The sequence below is a fragment of the Onychomys torridus genome, chromosome 7, assembly GCF_903995425.1.
Source record: "Onychomys torridus chromosome 7, mOncTor1.1, whole genome shotgun sequence".
Taxonomy (NCBI): Eukaryota; Metazoa; Chordata; class Mammalia; order Rodentia; family Cricetidae; genus Onychomys; species Onychomys torridus.
The window spans coordinates 115,054,925-115,067,181 of record NC_050449.1 but is presented as its reverse complement, the minus strand read 5'-3'; the positions used below and the strand labels follow the sequence as shown (position 1 = coordinate 115,067,181).

The window sequence follows — 12,257 nt, the reverse complement described above, 5'->3', positions numbered from 1 at the left end:
TCTCTCTCTCTCTCTCTCTCTCTCTCTCTCTCTCTCTCTCTCTCTCTCCCCTCCCATCCCTCTTTCTCTCAATATCATCTCTAAGCTACTTGGTGTCTTAACTCAGAGCTTGCATCCCAAACTGTACCCTTACACCTCCACCAAGACAGAATCCGGCTCCAGTGTGGAAGGGTTAGCCTTCAGCTCTTTCCTGAGTACAACTGGATTAGGGCCTATTTCTTCCTTCATGGGCAACTCCTACTTCATTTTCTCTCCAGTCTGCATGTTATCAGCTTGACATTCCCTTCAGTGGCATATGACAAATTAAATTGGCCATCACTGTACTCATCAAAGGATGTTGTCTTCTGTTCTCCAGAACTGCTTTCTCCAGTCCTGTTCACACACACACACACACACACACACACACACACACCTTGGTATTTATTTATTTCTATTTTTAGAGTTTTGTTTGAAGGGGAGAGGGTTGTAAGAATAATATATAGCTGAAACTCTCTATGAAGAAAGAAAAGCAACCCAGAGCCATAAAACCAAAGGTACAGTCGCAATAGGATTTAAATACCTACACCTGTTCTACCTTGCATTTAAAACAAAAACTTTACCCCAAAAACCGCGAATTAAATGATTTTTCACATCTTTCCTCGTAATTCAACACTTTAACACATATTTTCTGCCCCAAAGTCATAAAGTAAAAATAATATTTTTTAGGTACCTGCAAGTCTCACACCTCCTTGGCAGAATCACCTTCAGTACATAGAGTAGATCAGAAACCGAGGGGGTTGGCTGGTTAGCACCGCCACATCTACAGCCACTGTTTCCCTCTCTCCAAAAGCATTTCAAGTGGCTTTTGGAGACAAAGTGACCGGAGGCAGAAGCTTCGCCCTATCTGGGGCTGATTCTCACAAGGGCCCCCGCCCCCCACATTCAGACTCTCTAGCAGTACCCAACCCGCGCCAGCTCGCTGCAGCTACCGGCTCCCACCTGAGTGTCTTTTCAACCTTTGTCAAGTATCTCAAGAAAAGAATTCTTCAAATCAAAGCTGTCTTCCAAACCAGGGACTGAGGAAACTCCAAAGGGAGGCCCAGATGGCTAGCGACTTCGGACTCTCTCTACAAGCTTGACTTAGTCATTACATCAATCCGCCGGTGCCTCGAAGGACCCCGGGGTCCCCACACGGTCGGAGAGCATCCCACGCCTGCGCTCCCTCTGGGCACTCACCTACTGCTAGAAAGGGAGTCACACTCTGTGGTCCACACTTCCGCCGCAGAGAAACCTAGCACGCCCACCCGAGTGGCCAGCGCGCCTCGCAGTGTGGTCGGATCACAGGGTGCCCGGTGCACCCATTGAGGTGGCCGGACCTCTGGGTGTCTGAGCGTGCCCTCCCAGGTGGCCGGATCGCCGGTGACGGGGTAGGGCGGTGGGACCCAAGCATCTGCTGCGAGGAGCGGTCCCGGGCGGGTCCGCGCCGAGCTCGAGCGAGCGGGCGAGCGGGGCGGGAGGGGCCATTTGTAACCGAGCAGACGCTACCACCGCCCCTTACTCGCGGGGGGCGGGGGCGGGCGGTCAGGTGACGGAGGCCCACCCCGCGCCGCTGAGCCGGGTGGTTCCTGCCCGGGAGGAGCCCCCTGGCGCGCTCTGATTGGAACTCCCGCTGCAGTAGCGGGGGAAGGGGGACACGTGACCGCCCGGCTGGGCAGCCCGGCGAGCCCCACCCGCTATGGGCACCCCATCTTCCATCCTGGAAAAGCCGGGGAACACAGGGAAGGCGGGGGAGCACGCAGGGTGCAACCGGCCCCTTTAGCTGCAGTGCTGGGTGATCACCGCAGCAGAACCTGGGAAGGCTCTCTCACTCTACCAGCCGGCCTTCACTGTCCTCCGCCCTGCCCTTGGCAGTAGAACCCTCCCTTCTCGGCTGCAGCGCGCGCGCGCACACACACACACACACACACACACACACACACACACACACACAGGCACTGACACTCCGGGTAGACCACCGTCACTTCAGTTAAGAGTGACCACTCCCCTCCCCACCTCTCCTTTCTGAACACCGGCTTAGGGTACTGGAGAGCAGTTTAAGGCGATGCATTGCAGACGCGGCTCAGCTCAAACGCTAGAATCCCCCCCCACCCCCGCACGACTGGACCACGCCCGGCGATGCTCTCAGGTTTAGAAGGATAGAAACTCTAGCTTACTCCCCCGGGGGGTGGGGTGGGGGAGGGAGGGAGCCGCAGTTGAAGTCCACCCTCTCCCGAGAGGGCAGTGACCATCGGAGTGCAAACCCAGTCCACAGCCTAGGGGAGCAAAGACCCCATAAGGTAGTGGTGCCGCCAGGGACATGCCTCGTGGTCGTGGGAAGCCGGCTATTAACCACCCACAACCGGGCGTTGCTTTTCTCTTGAATTGTGAACGCCTTCGGAGTTTCGCGCTGTTCCTCTGCAGAGAGCGGATTCCGCAGGCTCTCACTCCACCTCCCCATCCATGACCCCCTCCCTTGGTTGCACCATCCTAGATGGCAGAAATTCAGAGAAAATGCGGTGTCACGTCCGCCGCGATGCCCGCGGACGGGTCCCCCCAGCAGCACGTGGAAAACGTGAATCCCTAGTCTGCTCGCCGCTTGGGCCGTATTGTAGGTATACCTATGCGATTATTAGAAGCAAATTGTCTCTCTCTATACTAACTTCTTTCTAATTCTGTTTAAGAGAGCTTTGTACTGGGTTTGGTCGTGGATGCAGTTTCAGGCCAAGGTGGCCACTGCAGAGTCCAAGGTACAGGAGAAGAAGGGACTCTGGCCCTCGGTCCTTTTGCGCTCCACCTTCACTCCCAGCCTCCATCCGCGATGCTACACCCACCTTGACCCAGATGGCCTTTCCCCAACCCTTTCTTGATGTGTGAGTGTTTAGCTTCGCTGGGCACAGGACAAATGTCCAGCAGGTTTGCTTAGTAGGAAGTTTAACTGTATGTAGAGCTTTGGGCACCAAGGCTAGACAGAACTTTGGAGGACGCTGAACAGCTAGCTACCCATGGGAGAAAGAGAAAGGTAAAGGGAAATGGGACTGTCAAATTAAGGAGACTCTTACTTTTAAGCGGACGCCTCTCTGCTCTTTTCCAAACTACACTACATAAAAGGGGGAAATACACACACACACACACACACACACACACACACACACACACACACAACCTTTTAGTAAGAAAGCTGGGTCAGTTTTGGGTTCCCAGGTGTTAATTTTGATGTTAACCACCACTTTGAAATGGAAAGTTGGTTATGGCCAGAAAGTCAGAAGACACGGGTCGTAGGGTTTCACAGTTTAACTTGATCTCCCAACCGTCTCTCAGTGAAACTGGGGGAGTACTGGACACTTGTGGCATGGCCTGCAGAGATAATTTCCGGGAGTCTGGCATGGATTCAGTTGCGATATCGTAGACAAACCTTGAATACCCCTTTAGAGCCTCAAGGATGTGTTTTTGAATTTGAACTGTAGACCCACCCCCACTTCAATGCTTTATCTTGCACGTCTGGGAATGATTGTGCAGTTAAACGCACACACCTACATACGATGGGTCCCCCACAGCTGGAGGTGCATGGTGTCAGATCCCTGACTTTCACGAGTCATGACCTTGGGGAGCATACAGAGGGAGACAGCCCTGCTGTAGCTGACAACGGGCAAGGGAGACTCGCTTTGCAGTGAAGGGTGGAGGTGTTTGCGGCAGTGACTGGATGCTGGCAGGCCTCTGATTCTACCCTGCTGGGGTCTGTCTACAGGATCACGCCCTGTTGAGAAAGCGCCCAACAGCCCGGATGGAGTGACATTGAATCCGACAGGTCGCTTCAGAGCGTTTGCCTTTAACGTCCTCCTACCGCTTGGTCCGAGGTCTGTGGAGCTGTGTCTTTGGACCACACCTTGTATGTGCTGTGAGAAGCTGCTTTATGGTGGAGGGTGGGGCAGGTTAATAAAGTGCAGAATTTGTCCTGGTTTTTACTCTAAAAGGGAGCTGGTAGTATCGACAGGTTAATCTTGGAAAGCTGAGAAGAGGGCGTGGTGTAAGGGGACAAATGGCAGCTTGAGGGTCGCGGGATAATATGGATTTCAGAGGCTTCCTGTCTGCGGGTATGCCTTAGTGTCACTATTCCCTTCCATAGTGCAGGCACTGTCCTCTCTCCCCCTCCCTTCCTGCAAGTCCCTAAGTCCAAATCTCTGCACGTCGGCTAGCACTAGCAAGAGTCTGGGCCTGTCACCCCCCCCCCCCCCCCCCCCCCCCGCCCCGTTCATTCTTAGAGCGGAACAAGGCCTGCCAGGATCATAGTGTGCCTGGCAAGCACCTTACTGCCTCTGTCGTCTCCACCGCACCCACTGCAGAGTTGCTGCGACAGTGGGACCGCTACCTTCTAATGCTTTCTGCCCCCTCCTCGTTGGCAGTTCACCTCTCGCCCCGCCCACCACCTTCCTTCCCCAGCGCGTTCCGCTGCACGCCCACTAGGCACGCGTGGAAGCCTAGGGCTGGGAGCAGCCTTTGCGGAGCGCCTACGACGGCGATCCGCAGCCAGGTCGCGGCTGCCCCAGCTCCGCGTGGAAACCGCCGGCTACCCCAGGGGCCTGGGCTCAGTTGCGGGCAGAGTTCCGGCGAAACCCCAAGGTGCTCCGCAGGTCAATGTCCATCTGTCTCCGCCTCACCACCCCTAGTCAGGATGTGAACGGAAGGTTTGGAAGCTCCGGTGTCCCCAGCTGTCCCTGGACAAAGCCTCCCGCTTTCCGGCTTCCCACTCCGGAAATTCAAGGAGACCCGGGCCACAGGGAAGGGACCCGTGTGGAGAGCGACTTGAGGCGTCTGGGCAGGATGCGGTGCGTTGCGGGCCGTGTCCCAGCCTTGCCTAGCACGGTTGCTCCCGCGCCTGCATCCGCGCCGAGGTGCTGCAGAGCGGGCGGCGCCGGTGGCTGCACACCCACGTGCCTGGGTGAGCGCGCCCTCAGCCAGCCGCTGCTACTCGGCTGGCGCCGGCTAGATCTCCGCAACGCCCCGCCCCATCCTCCCTGTGCTCTCAGCCTCCTTGGCGTCTCGGCGACCGCAGCTTCGGAGACCCAGTGCCGCCTCTGAGAACCGCACTGCCCGGCACGGTTGCTAGGAGGCCGCACCTCCGCGCTAGGTCCGGTGCTTACCTGGTTCTGTGCATGGCCGGGTTCGGTCACAGCTCCCGGGGGTTCGTTCGCCGCCCACTGCCTCCTGAAAGGTGCACGGGAGGGCGTTCCCGAGGCTCCAGCACCCTCCTGAAACACTTCCCCAGCTGTCATTCTGCACGGTACCTTTTTAGCCCGTCACCTTCTTTGATAGGAGGGGATGCATAGCCCTGGCGTTTCTTTCTGGGCCATGCCTCTCGCTCACATCAACGCCCACTTCTACACACACCTGATTGCGGCGAGTCCAGGCCCTGAATCCTGCTCACCCATTCCTAGATCCAACACCCCGCCGTCGCTGACAGCAACGTGAGGGGGTGGCACTTAAGAGCGTGGTAGTGTCCCCAAATTCAAGAAACAATCACCTATCCCTTGTCTTTGTGTGTTTCAAGGTGTGTAGCATGTTTAAGAACACACACAATCCGGAAGCACTCACACAGAAAATCAGACCAGAGTATCTTGAGAGAAGTGTAGATTCACATGCATTTCTAAGAAAGAACTCAGGCGTTGTTGGTGCTGATTTTGTTTCTGAAACAGGGTCTCCTCCCGCCTTACCTAGCCTCGAATTTAGCTGTAGTCTAGGGTGGCTTTGAACTTCCGATCCACCTGAGAACTGAGATTACAGGCTTGCACCACCACTCCTATTTATGTCGTGACAGTAATCAAGCCCAGGGCTTCCTAGAGGTGAGGCAAGAGCTCTGTTAACTGAACTGCAGCTCCCAGGCCCCTCGATGAAACTACAAACAATGCTGTATATTAGTGGATATTGGTACAGCATGGATAGAATCCCTTCTTCCCTCCCTCTCTCCCCAATCTCCAATTATTCCTGTTTTTCCCCCACAAATGAAATTTTGGGTAGTCACCACCACTGCTGACTCACCAAAGTCTCCTTGTCCCGAGTATGATGAGGATGACAGGTGACCCCTGACAACCCTGTGTTTTCTGTCCCTCCCAAGTTTTGTCATTTCAAGATTGTTGAATAAATGGAATTACACAGTCACGTAGTCTTTTTCTTTGTTCTTTCTTAAAACAACAAAAACCTCCATGTTATTTCCTAGAATCCCATCCTATTGGATTGCATTCATGATGGGGGGGTCAGTTCTTTAACTGTCGCCTAGCGTGCTCCTTCAAGGAGCTTCTGTATGTTGGTTATCATGGATAAAGACGTTATGAGCATCCGTGTGCAGGTTTATGGGTTTCTTGGGGGAAGAACAATCATGAGAGTGATTGCTGGGCTCTGTTGGCACAAACTTACTTCTATAAGCCACTTCAGATGTCCAGAACACTCACACCTTTCCACATCCATCCACAGCAGCAGTTTGTGGTGACTCAGGTTTTCCTCACTCTTATCGGCACTTAGTACTGTGGTATTTTGTTTGTTAGCCAGTCTGACAGATGTAGTAGTATCTCAAGGAAAACCCCTGGGGGCTAATGGTAGTGAACATCTTTTTTTAAATTACTGATTTAATTTTGCTGTACATTTAAAAAAATAAAATATCTGTTCAAGTCTTTTGTCCACATCCCACTTGGAGAGTATTGTTTATCTGTTCATTGGTTTTGTTTCAGCTCTTAAGGTTGAACCCAGTGCCTCATTCATGCCCGGCAAGCAGTCCTTGAAGAGTTCTTTGTGCATCCTAGAACAGGTCCTGTGTGAGATGCTTACAAGTGTTTTGTCTAAGGCTGAGGCTTGTCTGTTGATCCTCTTTTTGGGCATTTGAAAACCAAAAATTTCCAGACCACATGAGGTAGATGCAGCTTAACAATCTTTCATTTTGGTATCAAGCTTGAGAATACTTGTTTAACCCTAAATCTTGACAATTTCCCCCAATTTTGAGAGTAAGCTTGTTTATTTATTTGTGTGTGTGTGTGTGTGTGTGTGTGTGTGTGTGTGTGTGCATGTGTTACAGGAACAACAATAAAAACCCAGGTAGTATATTTACATGGGTCTTTCTCTGTTCTTCATTCTATTCCATCAGTCTATGTGTATACCTACCCTTACCCAATGTCATGCTGTCTCTCAGCTGAGTTGTGAGCATTTATATGAAGGAAATTATTCCTCTCGCTTAATTATTCTTTTCTTAAGGATTGCTTTAGCCATTCCCTATACATTACACACTTTTCTAAATCTATTTAAAAATTTTGTTAGGATTTTGTTAGAAATTGCATCTTCACCTGTAGATCATGGAAAGAGTTTTTTTTTAACATTAGAATATATTATACCTCTTAAGTTATTTATGTCTTCATTTATTTGTAATTGACATTTTAGAATTGGCTTAGATTTGTGCCTAAGGATCTCTCTCTCTCTCCCTCTCTCTCTCTCTGTAGCTATCAATATTACTCATTAAAATTAGATTACATATGATCATTGTATAGAAACACAATTAAAATGTGCCTGTTTAGGCTGGAGAAATGGCTCAGTTGTTATAAGTGCCTACTGCTCTTCCAGAGGACTGGAGCTGAGTTCCCAGCACTCAGGTCTGGCAGCTCACAAGCACCCATGACTCCAGCTTCAGGGGATCTTACATGCTCTCTGGCCTTGTTGGTGCTGTACGCAGGTTCATATATCCCCACAGACACACAATTTAAAAAAATAAATCTTAAGAAAATTTACAAGTTGACCTTAAGCCTTGTGATCATGTAGACCTTACTTATCACATTCCCTATAGAGGCAATCATGTTGTATCTGAAAATAAGGAGCATTTTATTTCTTCCTTTCTATCTGCATGCCTTTCTGTCCCTTGTCTTATTTCAGTAGCTACAACTTCCAGCTCTTTGTTTGGCAAGAATGCTGACATAAATGACTTGTCTCATTCCTGATCCTCTGGGGAAAATTATTCACCCTGAAGAATTCTAGCTCAAGAGTTCATAGATATTTTTTATCCTTTCCATGATTTTACCATATGACACATTGTTATTATTGGTTTATTCTCAAATATGGAATCAAACTAATTCATCTATGTGTATCCCAATTGGCCAAAACATATATTAATAATAGTTCTTATACATATTTAGGTTCATCTAAGTTCGTGATATTGACATGAATGTTACTCCTATTTTTCCCTTTGTTTACAGCCTGATTTTATGATTAGAGCCTCATAAATTAATTAGGAAGTATCCTATCCTCTTCTGTTTGTCGAATTACATTATGTAAACTTATTGTTAGCTCTTTAAATTTTGGTAGAATTCTCTTCTAAAACTATTTGGCCATGGGAATTTTTAAAATAAATTTTTAGGTAAAATTTCCTTTAATGGTTGTAGGACTATGACATATTTAATGTTGGTTGAATTTGGCTAGTTTTTAGTTTGAGGAAAATTAAGTTACTTTCTAAGTTTTAACTTCTGGGGCTGGAGAGATGGCTCAGTATTTGAGAGCACTTGCTGCTCTTCTCGAGAACCATGGTTCAGTTCCCAGCACTGACATGGAGGTGATCACCCAGCTATAACTTCAGTTCTAGGGGATTCTCAATGCCTCTGGCATCTTTGGGCACCTGGACTCTCTGCACATACCCACACACACACACACAACTTAAAATCTTAAGAACAAATCTTAAAAAACAAAAATTATAATTTCTTTTAATGAATGGAGAATGGAGTTTGTAGTGTAGCACTTCTTGCCTGTTCATAGTGTAGGAATGTGTGACATCACTGGTCTCACTCCTGATATTGGTGACTTGTGTTTTTCCTCTTTCAGTCAGTCCTGCTAGGGATGTGTCAGTTTTATTGATTTCATTTCACATTTTTTGTTGTGTTCTTATTTTTAATTTATTTTTCTTTTTATGCATGTCTGTGCACTTGCATGTGTGGGTGCATGTGAACATAATGTTTGTGTATGTGGAGCTAAGAGAGCAGTGTCTGATGTCATCTTTCAGAACGCCATCCATTTCCTTTGAGACAGGGTCTCTCCCTGACCTGGAGCTCACCAAGTAGGTTATTTGGCCAGTGAGATCCAGGATACTGTTGTCTCTGCCTCCCCAGAGCTGGGATTAAAACATGTGTCATGCTCAGCACACCAGAGTGTGATTACAATATGTGTCGTCATGCCCAGCACATTAAGTGAATTCTGAGGGTTTAATCTTCAGAGGCCTTGCACTTGAAAGCAAGTGCTTTGCTGGCTGAAACATCCCCTAAGTTTCTTACTTTAAATTTTATTATTTTCCTCATTTTTTTCCCCAGTCTGTTGCTTTGAGTTCACTTGGCTGTCCTTTTCTAGCCTCTTGAGGGAGGAACCTGCATTGTTGGCTTGTGAATTCTTTCTTCTGCTGTAATCAACTAAAGCTGTAAATTTCCCTTCTGGCACAGCTTTAACTGTGTCTTGATATTTTTTGATAGGTATTTTCATTACTGTTCAGCTTTAATACATTTAAATTTCCTTCTCAGACTTCCTCTTTGACCAACAGTTTATTTATAAGTGTGTTGTTTAAATTCCAAATGTTTGAAGATTTTTTCCCCTATCATTTTTGCTATTGATTTTTAGTTTGACTATACTGTAATCAGAAAATTCAGTTTACAAAATTCAATCATTTTAAGTTTCTGGAGGTTTTTCCAATGAGGCAATATAGGAATTTTTGGCTCTTGAGAAAAATACACACACACACACACACACACACACACACACACACACACACACACACCACTGTTGCTGAATGAAAAGTGTTCCACATGTTGGTTACATCCTCTGGATTGACACATTTTCTCCTGGGCACTCTCAAGAAAGTAACAAGACTCACGGCGCAGCCCTCACCAGCACCACCACTGAGATTATACACACAAGTGAAAAATGGCTGCGGAAGAGGGGACCCTTCCTTGGCACTTCCCTACCAGCTAGCTGCACTGGGAACTCCGATGGTGCATGAGTTACCACTCATGCCGAATAGTTCCCTGCTCAGCTCCACTACCCTAGTACCCCTTGGCTTATGAGGCTAGACTTGAGTAGAGTCACTTCCTGGGTTCATTGTTGGTGCTCTATGTGGGTGAACAGACATTTGTTCATGTGACAGAAGTCATGCAACCTGCTGTCACACCAGAACCAACAGAACCAAGAGGAGTCTAGGAGGAGAAATTGAATGAGCCTTATTGTGGGTGACGGTCTTGCTATTGTGGCTGACCCGGCTGAGGGTGGAGTGTTTGCAGGGCCATATCAATATGGCTACTGTCCCTGTGTGCTTTCTTTCTTCTTTGGTAGTTATTTATTCCCTGCTGTGGGTGGTAAGACATGCATTCAAGGCTGATCTGCCTGAGGGTCAAGTGTGCTGAAGGGGAACCCCAGGGTAGCCATCTTCTGCTTGGTGTGGATTGGTGGGACCTGTTTTGTGAGTGCCCCCAAATGGCTGATGACTGGGGAAAATAGTGTGAACCCTGCAAGCAGAATGCATGCCACGGGGTCATAAGCAGGCTAACGCAGCGGTTGAAGACATTGGTGATTTTCCTCCACATCAGCCTCTGATTTGGCAAGGAGAGTGGAATAATGGGAAGGTGAGATAGAATTGTTGGCTGCTGTTTCTAATAGCCTGGAAGCAGGCATAAATTATACTTGGACTAAAGAGCCCAGAGGGAAAAGGTCCATTACCATTATAGCTGGGAAGTGTGGTGGGAGGCAAGCATGGCATCAGGAACAGCTGAGAGCTCAGATCTTCCACCACCACCCTCTGCCCCAAGGCAATGTTTCTCTGTGTTGCCCTGGTTGTCCTGGAACTCACTCTGTAGACCAGGATAGCCTCCAACTCAGGGATCCACTTGCCTCTGCCTCTCAAGTGCTAGAATTAAAGGCCTGTGCCACTACCACCTGGCTTGAGGGCTCACATCTTAAACTGCAAACAGGAAGCAGAGAGAGTGAACTGGGAATGACATGTAGGATTTGAAGCTTCAAAGCCCATCCTCAGTGACAAACTTCCTCAGTGACAAGCTTCCTCCAGCAAGGCCCTACCTTCTAATCTTACTTAAACAGTCCACCATCTGGTGACCAAGTATTTCAATGTCCAGATTATGAGGACAGCTTGTTCAAACCCTCACACATACCCCAAACCTTCACTTGCCCACCCTCCCTTTTCTGGTATTGGTCTGTGTTCATAGGATTGACAACCTCACCTACATGCCCTAACAAAGAATGAAATCACAAGTGTCTTTTGTTAAAAATTTTTTATGAATTTTTAAGGCAGGTGTGGTGGTGCATACCTTTAATCCCTACACTCAAGAGGCAGAGGCAGGCAGATCTCTGTGAGTTACAGTCCAGCCTGATCTCTATTGTAAATTCCAGGCCAGCAAGGGCTATGTAGTGAGACCCTGTGTGGTGGTTTGAAAGAAAATGCCCCACATAGGCTCACATGGAGTGGCATCATCAGCAAGGCACGTCAGTGGCCTTGCTGGAGAAGGTGTGGTGTTGTTGAAAGGGGTATATCACTGGGGTCTCAGGTGTGTTTGAGGTCTCAGATGCTCAAGCCACAACCAGTGACCAGTGTGGCATTCTCTTCCTGCTGCCTGCCAATCCAGATGCAGAACTCTCAGCTTCTTCTCCAGCACCATGTCTGCCTGCATTCCACCATGCTTCCCACCATTATGATAATGGACTAAACCTCTGAAACTATAAGCCAGCCCCAATTGAATATTTTCCTTTATCAGAGCTGCCATGGTCATGGTGTCTCTTCACAGCAACAGAACACTGACTAAGACACCCTGTCTCAAAAGGAAAGGAAAACAGAATTTCTAAATGGAGAAGGCAGAGCATTAGATTAAGTGCTGAGCTCCTGGAAGCACTGCTGTACCAGCCACGGCCATGAAGGCAGCTTTATTGGTCACTGTATGAAAGGTCACCCTTAATGTCACACCTGGGAAAACCTGTCACTTGAGTGAGGACTCACACATGTTGAACAGTTATCTGTAAGGGCATTTTATGCACAAATACCACAGATGAGAGGCTGACCTTCCAATGAGCCATGTAGCTAGTATCTCTGGGAAACAATGTGCTAATGAGCAGTCCCTGGTGACCTGCAGAGTAATACAGGGAAGTGAGATGTCATTGACAAAAGCAGATGGGAAAGGATTCGGAGTTTTCGAGTAACAAATGTTCACCATGCACCAGCTGAACGTTAA

At 48.5% G+C, this 12,257-nt stretch overlaps 1 long non-coding RNA gene across 1 annotated transcript; it reads left to right on the top strand.

The window, feature by feature from the left end:
• Nucleotides 1-1,960: 1,960 nt before the first annotated feature.
• LOC118587243 lies at nt 1,961-4,220 on the top strand. Its single transcript, XR_004945444.1, has 3 exons — nt 1,961-2,164; nt 2,700-2,888; nt 3,764-4,220. It is a non-coding gene; the product is annotated as an uncharacterized LOC118587243 (long non-coding RNA).
• The last annotated feature ends 8,037 nt before the right edge of the window (nt 4,221-12,257 follow it).